Source organism: Melospiza melodia, chromosome 2, assembly GCF_035770615.1.
Source record: "Melospiza melodia melodia isolate bMelMel2 chromosome 2, bMelMel2.pri, whole genome shotgun sequence".
Taxonomy (NCBI): domain Eukaryota; kingdom Metazoa; phylum Chordata; class Aves; order Passeriformes; family Passerellidae; genus Melospiza; species Melospiza melodia.
Window position 1 is genome coordinate 134440948 of NC_086195.1, and position 18876 is coordinate 134459823.

Sequence of the window (18876 nt, forward strand, 5' to 3'; positions counted from 1 at the left end):
GTCTAAAGATGAGAGCTCTGTGCTGTTTGGGGGGAGGCAGATGGTATAAATTTAATGAGTTGTTACTGGTTAAGCACTAATGCGTAAATGTTATCTATGTCTTGCTTCATGATTCTGTGACCTCATACCAAATGTACTCCTGTTATGGAGCCACTACTGGAATTTGCCTCAAAAATCTCAACATATTGATTAAAATAATAGTATCAAGTGAGATTAGTTCCTACAGGGAGGATTTGAGGCTGTTAGGAGGGAGGTGCAAGTTAGAATCTTATAGACACTGGGGTGAGGCACACTTATGCAATTGTGCTAATTTTGAAAATCTTATTGATATGTAAAATTTTATATCTTCTAAAATGTATTAGTATGAAGAGATTTAAACCTTATTTTCCCCAAAGTATGTAAACCAGCATAAACAGACAAAGGTGCCTTAACTTGCTTTTTCCTTGTTCCCTGACAGTTATACTCAGTTATCCCTTCTTGTGTCAGAAGGAGTTGTAGCCAGAGAGTTCCTCCAGATGGGGGATCTAATCTAGGTTTAAAAACATCCTCTGTAGTAAGTGCGCATATGTGTTTAGCCAAATTTAAAAGTTTGTCCAGATCCCTTTTAAACTGGATTACTCCCCAGGCCACTTCAGAACAGGTCACACAAGTGCTTGCAGTGGTCCAGCACAAGGGAGGATGTGGAGCTGAGAAACTGGAGAATGCAGGATAGAGAATTCCACCAGGACTGGGGTGAATGAGACCTGCATTTGGCAGTAGATTTAACATGGGCCTTGATAAAACCCTGTTCTTAGGCAGGAATGTAGAAAAAGGCTCTCAGAGAGGAGTCTCTTAGCATAAAAATGTGCCCAGTGTGGCCTGAGGGACAGAGACACAAATGATGCTGTAATGCTAAATGTGACTTAGGTTATTAAAAGAAGATAAAGTAATAATAAGTATTTTATGGAAGGACTGCATTACAGTGAGAGGGGAAGAATGTCATTCTGAAATGCGCTGCAAATTATTTCTATATCTAATCAAAGGTTTAGTGCTGGTTCATCACCATTTTCCACCTGCTGCTTATTCACAGCTTACCATTTGTTGAGTCCTATAAATGTCATGAATTCATCAACTTCCCTGTTAAGCCTTTCAAATGCCAGAGAAAGGCAGCAGGTATTACTGAGGGGCCCTTTCTTCTCTCCTTCCCAGTCATCTTTGCATCTTCAGTCATTTCTTTGAATTTTCTTCTGCTTCCCAATGCTTTTGCTGTTAATCATCCCTCGGTGGTCACTCTAATGAGTCTTCTGTGGAAGTGCTGGGCAGCCCTGTCTCTTACCCAGCCTGTTGGCAAACAGGGAATATTCTGGGAGCTGCCAACACTCAAGTCTCAGCCTCTCCATTGAGCATGAAATCAAATCTGGGTTAGCAGGAGTTTATAGATTTAATTGCTTAGATACCAAAATAAAATGTCCCAATCCCAGTGAAACCCTACAGATTAATTATACCTGAGTTTTTCTTCAGGCTGACGTTAGTGGTTGCAGGAATGTGCTCTGCCAGAAATTTGTTGGTGTCGATATGCAATAAATCTCTCTTTTAATATTAACCTTAAGTTTCTTTGTTTATGTTGTGGCAATACCTACAGGTCTACAATACCTAGAAGAATCATAACCTCCTGTGTACTGCTCAAACAGTAATGAAAGCACTAATGAAAAATGTACTCTCTAGTGTTTACTGTTATACTTAATATTATATTCCTCACTTCTTTTGAAACTTAAAATAATTATTACCTTCAAAACATCCACACTTATTTGTTTTGCAGGTGCTGTTTAGATAGTGGGATAAATACAGACAATGCTTAAGAAAACATTTAAAAGCTCATGCAGTATTTTGCATAAAATATTGTGTTCTACAATATGTACTACAATATGATTTGTGGTATTATTTGAAATTGTTTATATTTATATAATTAAAACATGTTACAGAAAGGAGGGACTGTTTAGGTAGCACTGGGGAGAGCCTAATGTGGAGCTAAAGAAAGCAGTTGATTTTAAGGGAGATTTGGAATAAGAAAAAGTATGTGGGGGATAGATATATTGAGCTTTTTTTCTCTTAAGCTCTCAGGAGCAGCATTCTAAAGGATACATTGCAGGTAGTCATCTGAGAATGAAAGTTCTATTTCTGTGAAAAATCATTTAGAACCCACCTGTTTATATTTCACAGAAGTGCTGAGTGCAAGATGTATAAGTGATTGAAGATTGTGTGACTTGTAAGGGCAGAAGTGTGAATGACACTGTCTGTTTTACTTCTCCTGGGAAGAGGGTTGCATTTTACAACCCTAAGCCTAAAACTGCTTCATTTCCTGCCAGAAAAATCATTAGAATTAACACACATGCAATGCTCACTCTAGAGGCAAGATTTTTAAAGCAGTTTAGGAGAGGGAAATAGGGGGAACTTTGTTAAAAATTGGAGTACTAAGGACTTTGAGCTCTTAAAAGCATCTGGTTTTAAATGCTGAGGAGTGAGATTTTCCTGATAGGCTTCCTATGAAAGAGGAGGAATGAGAAAACAAAAAGGTGCTCTGGAATCCACTGTATAGGGGCTGCCTTAGGCCTGGCAAAGGAGCAGGAGAAGGAACCAAAATGTATCTAAAGCTGCCGTTTCGTACTTGGCCCATTTCTTACCACACTAGGTGGGTATGGAATATTCTTGTAGGCATTAAATCCCTTCTCTTTTATTATAGCAAGAGGCTACAGAGACTCACTACTTAAAGAAGCAAAGAAAAAATCCAAACACAGTTAGTAGTGACATTCATCCAAGTCCACTACATCATCTTATATTCTGATGGTTTTGTAGACTCATTTTAATCTGTTTTAGTGAGGACAGTAAGTTTTTAGTATTCTCTTTAAAACACTTCAAAAGCCAAAACCAACAAAATTATCTCAGAATTGAATATAGTTAGATAAAAATGTTCCTCTGAGTTCCCATAAAACTGTCTGTTGTATTATTTTCTTATTTATCAATTGTTGCTTAAATCCTTTAACAGAAATATGCTTTAAAAGTGACCCTTGTAATAAGGACAGATTAAATGGGATGACATTGCTAAAACCTGCACCAACAATGTTCCAGTTCATTGCCTGCAATGAAAGGGTGATTCTGGATATAATATCAGTGTTACCTTTCTTGGATAAGTGCTAATTAAGGAGTAAAAATATTTCCTATGTGAAAATTTAACTTTTTAAGAAGTTGTTTGTGGTTTAAATGTCATGGGAACTTTAATGTCAGGGCTTTAGAAGGGTTTATGGACAAGTCAAGAGCATTGCTAAGAGAACAGATGTTGGAAACAGATGCCATATCCTTGTGTGTTTAGCAACACCTCTTTCAGAGCCTTGCTTCTCTGCAGCTCTGTGTCATAAATCATGTGTTGACTCACTCTTAGTCCTTCTGCTGTTGTACTGAAAGCCAGGCTATGTTTGGATCCAGTAAAGTGCATTATTGTATCCAAGGGCTAAAGTGGAGACGCTGAATACCCACTGAGAATTTCTATCATTTCCATCCTTTCTTGGAAGGGGCAGAGAAGGTGGATTTCAAATTTTTGGTTTTGGGCTCAGTCTAATCTCAATCTGTTCAGTCACAATGGTTTTTTATGAAAAGTAGTTTTCTTGATGGGTTTTTAGGGCAGCTAAGTGGGTGACATTCCCAGGAAATCTGCAGGAGTTTCAATAGTGATGCTGATTTTTAGCTTTTTATATCATTTTAATGAAAAAACGTAAAAAAAGGCAGATTTGTTTATAAGCAAAACTCAGTTGGATCTTAATTCAACTATAGAATGATCTTAAACCCTTTTAAGGATTAACTTGTAGAATATTCAACTCAAGGCATCAAAGAAGTTGACTTTCTTAATGGTGATACTTTTCTGTCTTTCCCCTTTTTCCTGTTTGTTTATTTGGATTCATACAGGTCTTAAATATATAGCAAAAGTTTGTTGATTTAACTTAAAGGAGTTTCAAAAGTAATTTAATCTAAATAGATGTTCCTGTCTAGACTTAAAACCTTTTTTTGGTTTATCTTCATGCCTCATAGACTGAAAACAACTACAGCAAGCCTTTTTTAACTGAATTGATAAATACATTCTTTCAGTTATTGAAGTAGTACAGAAAAGGAACCATATTAGTCCTGGGAGCAAAATAAAGTAAATTAGATATTAACAATTATGCTATTCCTGATTTTTCCAAGAGGAATAAACATTAAAACATAACAGCAGCTCTAAATGAGGGATTTTTTTCACTGACACACACACATGTGGAAGGTGTCCCTGCCCATGGCAGTTGGGTTGGAACTAGGTGATCTTTTTAAGGCCCTTGCAACTCAAGCTGTTCTATAATTGCATGAAACAACCATCCCTATTTGATATTATGGATCCACAGTGCTAAATACCCAGAAGCTCCATAGGGAAAAAATAATTGTGCTCTGTACATCTACTCTTAGTTTGGAATTCACTTTTTCAGCCAGTACGTTTGGAAGACTGCTTAGCCTGAAGGGATTCATCTGCAGTAGAAAATGACAAACATGTGCATTAGAAATGGAGATCACACCACAGATGAAGCTGAACAAAGCTCTGTATGTTTTTAATTTTCTAAACAGTTCGAGTGCAGAACCTGATCCACCAGTCTTTAGGTACTTTTCAAACAACGCACAGGCAAAACTGAAAGAAAATCCTCCTGTTCTAATTAGAAACCCAAAATCTAGACAGATTGGGTTCCAATCATCCAATGATGATTGGAAATGCTGCATGATGGAAAAGGGAAGCCAAAGCGTGCAGTGCAAGTCCATTCCTGTGAAACTGTCAGTGAAGTCCATCAGAAGCCTCTTAGAGTAATCAACAGATTGTGCATGTGTTACATCCCAAATGAAGGCAGGAAAGCCAATCAGCAGAGAGATAAAGACACTTCCCAGAGCTCTCATCTCCCTGTGCCCCTCTTTGCATGGAAATCCTGCTAGCAGCAGACATCACATGGCCCTAATGAGAGCAGGTGTGTTCCCTCATGGATCCCAGCCAGTTGTGGGTGGTAATGAAACCAATCTGCAAATGAGATTTTAAAGGGTGCAATATTTCATCACTGGCAATACTGTCAATGTGCAGAAGGCCCTTCCCTCTCTGCAGAGAGGAATGTGATTAGTTGCAGATTAAGAGGGATGACAGCAGAGGGTTCAAAGCACACCCTCCACAGTGTCAACAGGCCTTAATGATAACATAGTGCCACTTCCCTGAAGGAGTTTCATGTCTTATTCAATGGAAATGGCAAAAATGTGGCGTTTTAGAACCAATGATGTGTTTTTCTATTGATGCTGTCATAGAACCCAGCTGCTGAAAGAGGGGCTGTTTGTCAGATCCCATTTTCCTCAGTGATTCATCAAACAGGGGCAGTTCATGCATGCAGTATCAGAATGGGAATAAATAACTTGCAGCAATGCATTGGACCATCTCCTGCCTGCTTTGATGCTGTCTGATGTGTCAGAGATTTTGGGTAGGTTCATTTGGTATTTTGCAAGCTGCATGTCTACTTTTCAGGGGCTGGATTTAGAAAATAGGGATGTTATAGATAAGAAAAGCAGAACTATGCATTTATATTCTTCCTACTATGGATGTTTTACTCTCCTTGGAAGAGCCATTAATGCAATCTTTTCTCTCTCTTAAATTCTGTAGTTTTGTCCAATTACACTCATTCTAAGAAGGAAGAAAAATTGGTTTAATAAAACTCAAAACTTATTAAAATCTAATTTGCTCACATAGCACTTGCTATCACCTACAGCATGCAAATGCATGACCTGACATTATTTAGTGATAATAAAATAAATGTTTCTGTTTCAGAAGAGTATAGGCACTAACAACCACGAGTTCTTAATAAGTTATGGGCATTTCTGGCTGGCACAGTATGACCTGGATGTAAATTAAGATATTGGATGTTTTTTCATTGCTAACATGGGAGAGCCACATGGTGTGTGGCTTTAAGTCTTAAAATATCTGAGGATTAGTTTTCATTGTTGTGGGATTTTGACAGTTTAGAATTTGATGTGAAATTGTTAGAAAAGGGGAGAGGGGGAAGACATGCATAAGGAAAGCCAAGTAAAAAGCTTGACATATAAGAGGCTTCTCTTTTGGAAAGTAGATGTTAATCAGTGTTATGAGAGCTGGGCTGATTTTCTGAAGGGAAATACTATAAAAGTTTCACGCAGTCTGACTTTGGGTGCCTGAATTAATACACTAATGCCCAGAGAATAGACAGAGTGGTTTGGGTTGGAAGGGACCTTGCACATCACCTACTCCCAACAAAAATTCCTACTTAATGTCTGCCTAAAGAAAGGAGAGCAAATATTGTAAAATATGCAAATTGTATACCCCAGCTTGAGGTTTTGAGTAAGAGAAAGTTTCAGTCTGTACTCACGACTTGGGATGTAGTTTAATTTTCTATTAAAATCTGCTTTTATTCACTGAGTTCAAGGGATTCTGATAAATTCTTCCATGTGCAGTGTGTTCTCCTGGGTCTGCTGGAAAGAAAGGCAGAAATAAATCTCTCTTCTTTTGAATCCCTCTTTTTCCATAGTAGTAACCCTCACACAAGTTCTAAGGAACAGTCTTTATGTGGTCTTAAAGGATAAAAAGCTTCTAAAGTGTGGCTTAATAGTAATTAATTTGGCATAATGGTAATAGTATGCAGTTGACATTTTTATGATTGTTTTGTTGCTTCGTATTCCAATCTTTCAGCCCACCTGACTGATCAGTTGGATGGCAGAATTCTCCCCAATGTCCAACTATTTTCTTCAGCCAAATCACAGGGGAAATGCAAAAAAAAAAAAAAAAACCCAAACCAAAAATCTGTTCGGGATAGTCAGGCTAGGCACAGTAGTTTAACTATTCCTGTGATAAAGATGAGAGTATCCAGCAGGAGTCTTTCTCTCCCTAGAGATGTATAAATTAGCATAATATGAGTACAACCAATGTAAGACCATTATTAATTAGTTTTAAAAACAATTATACACAGGTATGTGTGTAATCATAATTTCCACTTGTATTACATTTGTATGTACCAACATATGTAGATCCCCACACAGAGTTTACATTACTCATAAAGTGTCACAGCAGGGTAAGTAATTTTTCATTGGTTAAGTAATTTTTCATTGGTGTATGGGAAGGTGTGATCGGGATTTTTTCCATTCTTCTCCACCTGAGAGCTCATTTACACATCAGTTAGAGGAACTAAGGAAACTGTGATATTCTTTTCAGTGTGGATTTAGTAACTGCTTTCATTAAAAACTTGCTGGTAGTTTTCTGTCATGTTCTGATCAAAATCCCCAGCAGTGTTCTGCTCTGGTGCATTCTCCTAACATGAGTAGTGGGCTAGAAAATGTCACTAGAGTTAAGATAATGATTTATCAGTTCATGAACAGAATTAATGGATGAGCCTGTGAGCATGAGAAACCAAAATCCACTATACTCTGATATTTTTGATCTCATTAGGCATCTTTAGCATTGCCTTCAGGAGAAAAATGGGCAAAGTAAAGGCATATCAGCAGTTTATCCAGTGGTGGGAGAAACAGATAATACTGAGGAATTCTGGGGCTGCTGGATGGGTGATAGCAGGATGCAGAGAAAGTGGCTTTCTGCTTAGAGAGTGGCAGGCGTATATTGAAAGTGAAACGTGGGATCCTCTGTCTTCCTAACTACAGCTCCAGCTTGTATGTGCTGTGTAGTCCATCAACATAAATCCCTGAGAATTTCTGTGTAAGACTCCTTCTCCCAGAGTAAATCTTCCAATATTCCCATTCGAGGGGCATCAAGGGCAGAAATTCTAAGAAATGAATGTATAGAGAGGAATTAATCTTCAGAAATGTGAAATGAATGCTCTTGGCAGGTATTTATGATGTAGTTGCACAGCAGCAGCATGTTGGAAACAGCTAAAAAGTGTGAGTTAGAATTCTCTTCTGGGCTGAAATCACCACAGCATATGCCTTTTTTAGAAGGTGATGAAATTTATGGATTTCTCAGTTCCACAAAGAATTATGGCCATGTCAAATACTATTAAAGTCTCTTATATGACTGAATGGTTAACAGTTACACCAGTAAAAAGAGTGCTCTGGACTGGGAAGCCTGGCAATTGCAAGTCTAATTCAGCAGTGTAGATTGTGGTCTTTGAATGAGGCTGGATTTATAAAGGTCTGTCTGAGGCATGAAGGTCCCAGAGGCTTTGAACTGTTTATTTAAGATTTGAAAAAAAACCTAGAACACATCACATGATGGTAATAATAATAATAATAGTAATAATAATAATAGCAGTAACAATAATAATAATGTATTTTGAATTGAATATTTGTATCCATATCACAGAGTCATTCTGCACGTGAAAATGCACACCCAGCATAATTTCATAATGCTTCATTTGCTAATGGAGCAGTGTAAACCATCTGAAATACAGGCACACAATCGACAAGCAGTGCTATTACAGCTCATTTATCAAACATGTTAGGCTTATGAATGCAGTTTTACATTGTGTATTAGTTGCATTAGTTACAGCATTGCATGGCTTGCCTTCCATGGTCTCAATTGGCTCAACACAGGTATCTGATGGTCTGAGGATGATGTTGCAGTCAGTATTTTCCTCTTCTCTCCAGAGTAAGCTTGGATATTTTCCTGCACAAAAGATAATCTGGGTTATTGTCCAGTCCTGGCCCTGAACTCTGTTTTAAAGGCTCAAGTGCGCCAGAAAAGTGCTCATGCACTTTGCCTTGTAACTCAGGTAAATTGCTAGTGCATATTTTTGTATAATGGCAGTGAAAAGGACCATGCATTTCCTTTTGTGGGACCCACTTGTCGAGTACATTACATGCTACTACGAATGTTTCATTCATAGTATTTCGAAATTCACTGCTAATTACTGAAGGGGTTTATTATTGGAGGGTTTGGCCTTTTCATGGGGAGTTAGAAACAAGAGCGCAAAAAGTCTAAGCAAATTTCAAACGGAAGCAATTCAAAAGTAGTGTTGTTTCTGGTGTCTGGTAGTTTGTTTAACAGAAGAAGAAGAATACAATATCTTCAGAATAATGGAATATTCATTTATTTCTGAAAAATCTCACGTGCACCTACCTTCATGAAGAAAAGAGGAGGCTCTACCACAGTGCAGCTTCCTCAAGAGTCGGAACAGGAGGGGCAGGCTCTGACCTCTTCTCTGCCGTGACCATTGAAAGGACCTCAGGGAACAGCCTGAAGCTGTGTCAGGGGAGGTTTACACTGGATGCCAGGGAAAGGTTCTTCCCCAGAGGGTGGCTGGGCACTGGAACAGTGTCCCCAGGGCTCCAGAGCCTGCCAGAGTTCAAGCAGTGTTTGGACAATGCTCCCAAGCACAAGGGAATTGATGGGACTGTCCTGTGTAGGGCCAGGAATTGGACTTTGATGGTCCTTTTGTGTCCTTTCACCCTCAGGATATTCTGTGATTCCTATAATAGTTTGCTCATGTGGCTTTTGTTGCGGATTTTTTTTATGGATTCCAGATATACATGACAACAAAACTCATAATCAGCTCCTATAGTTCTTCTCTTGAGGTTTAAATATTTCCCAAATCCTTTTGAAAACAAATGCAAGTTAGTTAATATTAAGGATTTTCAATAATTTATTTTAGTGCAAAAGATCCTTCATATTATGGTATACCTGCAATTATTTACAGAATTGAATTAATTTAGACTTTGTGTAGTGAAGGTGATCCTTTTTAGCATACCTGTAATGGAAAGAAAGAGAATTTGGAAAGGTGGAGTAGAAATGTTACTTCTACATCATTCTACTTATAACTTTGATGCCAGGGTATGTCTGGTATTTTGTATCATTCCATTTGTAAAACAAAACACTTACCTGAGCAGCCCTCCTTAAGCAGTGTGCATAGCTGTAACTGGGTAGGAGAACACTGGTAATGTTATAGGTAGGTAACTATTCAGATTTACAGTAAATATCCTTTTAATCCTTGTCCTCATGCCCTGTATTTCTGTTATATATGTTCCCTTCATCATAGCTGTTTTAAAGGCATCCAGAGGTTTTTCTCTGTCTACAAGGGAATGAGGAACCTGCACAAAACTCTGTAAATGCAACTCCCCATTAAAAATCAAGCCCCCGTGAATATTATATGAGTGAGAATTAACCATTCCCACTAGTCAGAAAATAGAATAAAAGCCAGCTGAGGTCTCAAGCAGAGGATTTTCATCACTTATTAAACCTCCAGCTTAAAGTAGAAAAAGTGTAACCGTGAAGTTATATTGCAGTGCAATGCCCTATGCTCTGTATTTTATAATGCCATTTATTTAAAAAAAAATCTGTAATCAGTTAACAAAGGTCATTCATTCCTACTGAAATTCTGATTTTGAACAGTATGCAGTCCCATGTACATTAATTTCCACTGACATTTGTCTCTCCCCCTTTGCCGCCATGCATCTGTGTAAGGGAGCTAAAGTTTATTAGTCACAAGAGGAGATGATCTTAAATACCTCTTGCTTTGAATTTAAATGGGGCCAGTCTAGCTACTTTGAAATTAAAATTAAACTCAAAATTAGCACCCTTGATTATGAAAGAGAGTGTGAGAGAGCAGTCAAGTGTGATTTTTCTGAAAAAATTATCCTTCTGTGATACTGCTATAGACAGTATTTGGTAGTTACTGACACCAGGCTAGATTGTGACAGACCTTTTATATACATGGACATATGTGAAAAAATATCTACTTCATATCAGGCCTCATCATAGGCTGCCTGAAATTCACAGTGCTTAACTTCAGGAGAGTGCACTGGCAGATTCTCCACTGATATCTGGGAAACAGGTTTTGCATGTGGTCTTTGGATGTACAAGAAGAAGAGAGCTATGAATTTGAATGTAAGAGGATCCTCTTATTGCTTCAAAAATCCCAAAAGTGCCACATGACATAAAAGTGCAGGTTAGTTATAAATTTATGCTGCTAATTCCAATTCCTCCAAACATTTTTGATCGGTGAACATGACAGCAGCAGGCTCTTTGCCATGCTGTCAGTCTTCCCACATGGCCAGCGCTGAGTTCATATTGAGTGCTGTAGTGGAGTGTGCAGCAATCTGCCCGTGTGTCTGTGCTGATCAGAGGCAACTGCGAGCAGGAACACGCATCTGCTGTCAGTAATTATGGTGTTGCAGCCTCAGTGGCAGCATTGAAAAGAGTTAGAGAATTATTGGGGTATTTTTGGGAGGTAATGTTGCAGCTGCCATTGGTTCAGTACGATTGAATAATGCCGTGTTGTTAGGGCATGGTTGTGGGGAGGAACATGTACACTTCCTGAGGTGAGAAGTGAATGCTGGAATTTTACAGCATTTTGTATTTTCTGCCTCTGAAGGAAAACCTAAAATGTAACTCCAAGTGCCTGGATGTCATTTATGTCATTATTTCGAAGTCCCTGAGAAACACTTTGCAGTGGTTTAATACCTGCTCTTCTTTTAATAAATCTTGAATTCATAAATGGTTGCGTGCACAGACTTTGCCCTGGCTTATTTCTTGAATAACTGAATTCAAGATGAAAAACATATAAGTTTGATTATTTTGCATCTTAACTGAAATATTTTAAAACATTCTCAAAAGACTGTTTAAAACTTTCTTGGAAGAAATGCGCTGTGCCTTGGTGCAGATCCCTGTATTTTATCTGAACTGGTGCAGTTAGAAGGAAGTTTTGGTAAGACAAAATTCCCTCCCAAAGCTTTATTAACCCTCCTAAGTACAGTATCATAAAATTAGAGAAATGTGTTTCTCTTAAAACCTTTCTAAAAGGTTTTAATTAGCAGTTTAATGGTCAGTGCAAAGGCGAATGGGACTGTGTTTGTCCATTAAATTAAAGGAAATTAAATTAAATAACGCGTTTTGGTTTTGTAGAGTGTGCTCTTGTTGTGACAAGCATGAATATATTTCTGAGAGGGTGGATTAGCCTTTTGGCCTCTCTGCTTAATATTTTTGTCATTCTTCTGTGGAAGTTCCCGTGTGCCTCCCATCAGGATTATTGGAATTTGGAACCTTATCTATAATTGTCTAACGATGGGGGTGACATGATGTCTCTTCGCTGCATTAACTTTATCGTTCCATGTAAAACATTAACGCAGCAAAAATCTGATCTTGTAAATGAGACCCATGTCTTCATCTTGATCAGAGAAATGAAATTTGTAATTCAAATTAGAAAAGTTAATGAACTTAATGCACAGGCTAGGAAAAGTGTTGTAATGTGCCAGTTTGGTGTGCCTATGGATGCTTCCAAACATTCCCATTAAGGTATTGATTGTGTCCATTTAGCAAAGTGAAGGGGACACTGAACTCCCTAATGGTTTACACATTACACCAATAGTGTCTAGACCCCCAAACAAAGAAAACCCATTGATAAGCCTTAAATTTCCTTAAAAATGGAATTTAACAATGTAATTATTAATGCCAGTAAGCTTCTTTTGAAGACCAAAAGCTGTTGCAGGCAGAATATGCAGCCTTTTGTGTTTATTGATATCTATGAAGAATTTAATGTTCCCAAGCTGAAATAATGGTGCAGAGTCTTAGCACTACAAATAATACCTAAGGTCTCCCATCACATAATTGACTGATGTGGTTTTATAGTGACACTTTATATGGAGACATAATGTTGTGATCATGGTTGCAGTTCGGACATTCAAATTCTACTCCTTGTACTTTCAGAAAAAAAATATTTCTGCATTGATTACCAGCTGTGATTTTATCTTCCATCAGTTGTTGTTGGTAGTTCACAAAGGGTGTCAAGGCACATGATCAGATGATGTTACACAAAGCTTTATTAGAAGAGTTTGGAGTTGATGGCATCTGAAAACTTTTGTTATCTTGGGAAAAAAAAAAAAAACAAAGCTCCCCCCCAGGGAAAAGAAACCCAAACCAATAAACTGAGGACAAAATGAAGACCTTTTCCTAGTGGCTGCCTGTGAAAAGTAATAAAGTATATCCTTGGACAAGTGTCCTCTGCAATGCACTGGGAGGTTTCCCCAGGGACTTTTTGGTGAAGATCCCTTGGCCTTGACTTGCAGGCTAAAAGCCGAGAGACAAAGAGTGATCCAGGCACGTCTGTGTCACAGAACCCACTGTGGCAGTGGTCGCAATGTGCCAGTGCAGGGCTGTGGGTTAGTAGGAGAAGCGCTGCCTCAGTATCCTCGGGGCGTGTGCTGATGAAAAGTCACAAGGTTACAAGGGACAGTCAGATTGCAAAGTTAGAAGTGGAGGGCCTTGGGAATGTGAAGGAAGTGGGCAGTGCTTTGTGCAGGAGATTTGATACTCTGCTAGCCCCAGGTGATTTCTAGATTGTTTGATTGTGTGTAGAAGAGTTGTTCATGAGCGAAACCATAACAGCTGCTGCCTTAGCTCTTGTGCCAAGCAGTGAAGTGAAAGTAATAATCTGCAACTGCACTTATAGATTTTTTAATTCTTTTGTGAGTTTTGAAGTGAGGTTCTACATCAGTATTTTCCTCCTTCTGTGTTAAGGACTTTTGTCCCGAAAGATTCATGTTCCATGAGTTGTGAATGACTGGTTTTCTCGTCTTGAGAGATTGTACGTGCCAGCTTGGGATCATTTTACTGTTTTACCAGGCTAATTGTCTACTGTTTTAGGTTACTGGGTGATGTATAAATGTTTGTGGACTTGGTGTTTTAACAAACTGTTCTGATTGCCAGACAGCGTTTTTAGTGTGTATACATGTGGTAGTTCATTTTAACTAAGGTCTGCTTTTGCACGATATGCATCTGTTTCCTCTAAAGCAGGGTTATACATAAATGCAAGCCTACAAGGGATAAGCAGTAACACAATGCAGTGATTTTGTATACTGTGGTTAAAGAAAAAGAATGTAATTGAGAAAATAAACCTTGTGTGAACTGACGTAAATAAGTGAAATTGAGGGGAGCAAGATATTTTAAAATTGAAATAGAGGACGTTGCAAAGACCCCAAAAGCTGCTTCCTACATTTAAGTTTGAAAGAAATACCTGGAAAGTGTTTGAAAGGTACCCTGTGCTAAATGGAGACCTTGAGCAGCCTTGTGCTTGAAGGCAGAACAAGTCAGTGCACTATTGATTGAATACAGGGGGATAAATGTGTGGCTTCTGCCCTTAATGGAAGCTGATTGTTCAGGGACGAACCGGCAAGGCTGGTCGATTCTTTAGCTGTTGTTTACTGGGGAGGACGATATCAATTTTCCAGGGGGATGATTGGTGGGATGTCAAGGCTGTCACCCTCTTCTTCTCATCACTGACAGACAGTTGAGTGACAATTACAGTGATGGGACATTGTCTGCATTGGCATATACACCAGAGGATAACTGACAAACAGAAAAAGGCAGCAGCACTTTAAAAAAGATATAATCAGCAGTTGTCAGGACTAGTTACATATATGATGTCTGAATAACAAGACCAGAGTGTCCTGCCTCAGACACTGACATAAACTGTGCTGTGTATTCTCAACCCACACAGAAGTTAGCTCTGGGAAAGTTACTGGCTGTTGCTAGAAGTCACTGGCAATCTACTTGGGAATTAAGCATCAAGGGAGTGTATTTCCATGTTGTTCTCCCCAAAATAAGTGAGCTTTTCTGCAGAACATGGAGAGGGGAGCAGTGTTCTGAAGTGTGTGCTGAGCTCTTTCAGCAGTCCTGTTTTGGAATTCCTTCTGACTACCCTGAGAGTTCATCAGATGGCAACAATGTGGACTTTGTGTTACATATTTATTCTGCCAGGCCAGAACACACAGACCAAGCTAAACTTTACATCTTGAAAGCCTGATTTTACACTACCTAGATTTGCAGTAGGTGTATATAAGTACTTCTTGTGAATTAATATCTTGTAGTAGTTACAAATCATTGTGTAATAGACCTGATCATGTGAAACCATAGATGAAATTTAACACTTCAGTGGTGCATGCTGAGAATGGTGAATCCAGTTGTGTGTTACCTTAACAGCTGTCACTTCCTCTTGCTTCTGGAAGCTGAGGCGAGAATGGGGCTATCAGGAAAGCAGAAACCCAAGAAATTACTTCAAAGTTAGATTTACAGCACAGAGCACATCTGGCTTATCTGCAATCATCTGTATTCTCCTCTCTACTGCTCTTCTTGCCACTCCTGCTCTAGATTGAGCAGACCTTTTCTAAGAGTGTTTTAGAGCTACTCTCTTCAAACCTCAATTATTGTTTCGACAGCGTACTTAAACTTTCTTCAGACTTTTCCCTGGAATATACATCCTGCTGAGGCTTTTCTCTGGTGTGCTTCCCAAGATCTGCTGCAGCAAGCTCAGGAGAAGGCAGAGCACCCAGCTCCTTGCATGCCACTAATTCTGAAACTAGGAGAGAAAAGGAGGCAGTGATTTAGGAATTATCCTATTCTTTTCCACAGGCCTGTATCTCTGGTTCTGGATTAAGAATAAAATGAAGCAGTGGTCAGTAATTCAATGAAGTTGTGCCTCTCCAAAGATAAGTGTGTGAATACACTAAGAGAATGTGAATGATGCCTCTGTCACATATGATCCCCACATGTAATCAGTGGAAAAAATGGTGCAGAGAGGAATTGACAGATGGAATGCTTTTCATGCAAAGTGGCACAGTTACTCCAACCCCATTTCTGAAATGTTTGCACCTTCCACTCCTACTGAAATCCCAGTGCTGGTTACTTTCTCTACCTTGTACAATATGTTTTGCACAGATGTAGGTAGTGTATGGAATGAAGGGCACACATGCTAATTTTCCTCAGTTTAGTTCCCTTTTTCTCTTTCTTTGCTTTTTGACCTCTTTTCATATGGTAGCTAACTTGCTTTGATATATTATTTCCTTTGTATTTTCTATTCCATTTTTTCCTACACATTTTATATACATGCATGTTTTTTTAGTTTTCTGTATAGTGTATTTGTTTGCTACCTGTGTTTTTCTTACCTACTACTTTAGCATTTTCTGTTGACACTGCTGTTTGTGGAAGTTCAAGTTTCTTTTGTTTACTTGATTTTTTAATTTTTAGTGTTCCTCCCCATCAAGACAAGGTTGTATTGGGGAGCTTAGAAAAATCTCTACAAGCAGAGGTCATGATGTGTGGCCTGTTGGCTTCCAGGTACAAAAAATTCAAGGTGCACCTAGAATTGCCTGGTGCAGCACAGATACAATATGACATAGGAAGTTGGCTGTCACCCAGCTGAATGGCATTAGAGAATTACATCATACACTTATCTTCCCTTTTTCTGTTTTTTTTTTCTGAAATTATATTTTCCTTGAGTGCTTTTTTTTGGCTCTGCTGTGGCATTTTTCAGGTTAGTGCTGTGAAAAACTATGATGTAGCAATATAGGGACTTATTTTGTATTTTTAACAAACATTTTTAACAAACATTTTTAAACAAATGGTTTTATTTTAAACATTGGTTGGCATAAAAAAACCAATGCATACAATTAATACGGAAGTTTATTTTTGATGGGTCTCATGAAAACGCCAAATAAATATGATTATTAATTTCTTTTTTTTTTTCTAAGCCACCAGCTAATTGATTTTGCAGTGTGCTCATTAAAAATAGATACTTTGCCTTTCAGAGGGCTGTCTGGGAAACCTAAGGCAGGGCACGACTCCTCTGGGACACCATCAACTGACCATTCCATCAGGCAGGGAGAGAGTGGCCATGGTGCTTGTCAGGGCTGAAGTATATTTACTTCATCTCCCAGCAGATAAACATTTGCAAGGCAAATAATAAATTAGCCATTAATCAGGAGAGTGGCTGTGTTTGATGAACCCTGAATAGAGTGGAGATGTCAGGTAACGAGACAGAGCAAACTGACATTGTAGACTGAGCCGCGTGGAAATGAGCGCCAGCAGCTCTGAAAGCTTTTGTGCTGCCTTTTCAAGAGGCTTCCAAGGTTAAAGTAGAGAGGCAGAAGACATGAGGCTACCAGCAGCTTCTAGTTTTCAAAATGGTAGCATTATGCAGTCTTTCACCTCAATTAGATCTGCAGCATTATTGCAGCTAGATGTGATACAGAGAAAAAAAAAAAAGAGGATTTTATAGACAAGGTACAGAATGACCTATTATTACCAAATTATTCAAGGCATACATTTGTTCAGACTTAATGATCTCAATACATCTTCAGGTGAAAGTTCAGATTTCTGATTGACAGCGTTTCTTAAATATTAATTTCTGCTACATTAAGTAGAGGGCTTTTTACAGCATTTACAGTGTAAATAAGTGTTTTTCTCCAAACGGTGGGGGAATGCTACTCTGTTATTATCCAGGCAATTTTATTAAAGATTGGGTGTGTGCTTTAATGGCCATACTTGTAAACAGAAAATAATGGCAGTTTCATAACTGCCTTTTGTGGGTGCTTAATTTGAGCACCATTCTAGAATTACTGAATAGTCTAAGGAAGCTTTAGATGGTCAAACTACTAAAAACTGGGTAGTTGGTGTCTCAAAAAAATTAATCCTAATGAGTTTTGGTGTAAGCTTGTAAATAATTTGAAAAGTAAGCTATGTAGGGATTCTGTAAGATTTCCCAAACTGAAATAGGGCTTGTAATGCTCTTCTTGTTAACTGACAGGCAAAATTGCCATCCTTGCAAATTGTACATCACTTGTTTAGTGTCACAGTACAATCTCTGTGTTAGACATGCTCTTGGCCTTTGGGTGTCACAAAACACTGCTTGAAAAACAGATCTGCACCTTTTTTTCCTCAATGCAAGCGTATATGTAATCTACCTTAGAAAAAAAATGCAAGTTTTTGAAGTAATCAGAGCATTCAAGACCTTTCATTTTCATCTTCACTCATTCAGCACAGCATAGCTTCTACAAATGAGTTTGCAGGCTCTCAAAGGAACACGTTTAGTTTCTAAGATCATCTGTGTCATTCTTCATCTCAGCGCTTCCCTTGGCTCTTGAAATCCTTTAAATGAGTAATTTTGAATTAACATTTGTTCAGTTTGTTAGCAAGGCTTGAGGCAAACACCTTAAGAAAAAAATAAGTTATTGTGCACGACAAGCTGCTTTTTCACAAAAGTAATAGATTTCAGAGGAAAAGATTGCTGGTTACTTGTTTATTGCTTGTTCATTGCAGATGAATATTACCTGGTGTGACTTTGGTTTACAAGTGCCCCTCCCTGCCATTATTCCAGTTTCATAAAGGAGGAGTTTTTTTCTTGGCATGACATTCAGAGAGGAGGGGTTTTTTTCATGTGCATGATTTTCTTTTTTTAGTTTGAAAAGGAACAAGAGTTTTCTACAGGAATGTTGGAGTCTTTTTTATTTATTTTTTTCAAAGAACATTATAACTAGCCAGAGATCATCTCTGTCTCTAAAACATTCATATTGCAACCCATTTTATGTGTTAGGAAGCATCATTTTACTACTGCTGGAAATTGTGCTGCAGGTGAATGTCTCAGCAGGAGAAAGCTTTGCTTCCTACAATTCTAATTCTCTTGAAAATTGAAAATAGAGGCTTCACGAGAAAGAAATCTCTGAGCACAAAAGGTTTCTAATCTAGGCATATATAGTAAGAGTAAATTTGAGGGGTTTAGAAACAAGGCAACAAAAATTCAATAAAAATATTTTCCATCTCTCATCTGTGAGAGCTGCTCAAAGGTGCCTTTTGTTTGTTCTGGGTTTGTTTTTAAGCTAACTGTTGTTTAATAATATAGTTGCCTGAAGTTTTCTTGCCGGTTTTTGTAGGTCACAGAAGATCTTTCAGTTTTTTAATCTGCCTCTATAAAGGAAAGAAAACCCACAGAGAGTGGAAGCGAGAGGAATAATTCTCAAATCTGGATGCTTTCCCCTATCTCTTGTGATCACAGCAAATCTCAACAGTCATTTATAATATAATAACACACTGTTCATTTTTAGTCAGCACCA

The 18876-nt window shown here is 38.3% G+C and overlaps 1 protein-coding gene and 1 long non-coding RNA gene across 2 annotated transcripts in view; one reads left to right on the forward strand and one right to left on the reverse strand.

Moving 5' to 3' along the window:
- The window catches only part of ROBO2 (roundabout guidance receptor 2), an 866686-nt gene that overhangs the window by 510296 nt on the left and 337514 nt on the right, over window positions 1-18876 (forward strand). The window lies entirely within an intron of this gene.
- On the reverse strand, window positions 2853-9320 carry LOC134415252 (uncharacterized). Its single transcript, XR_010026982.1, has 4 exons — window positions 9119-9320; window positions 8522-8665; window positions 6423-6522; window positions 2853-4524 (listed from the first exon to the last, which is right to left on the reverse strand). It is a non-coding gene; the product is annotated as an uncharacterized LOC134415252 (long non-coding RNA).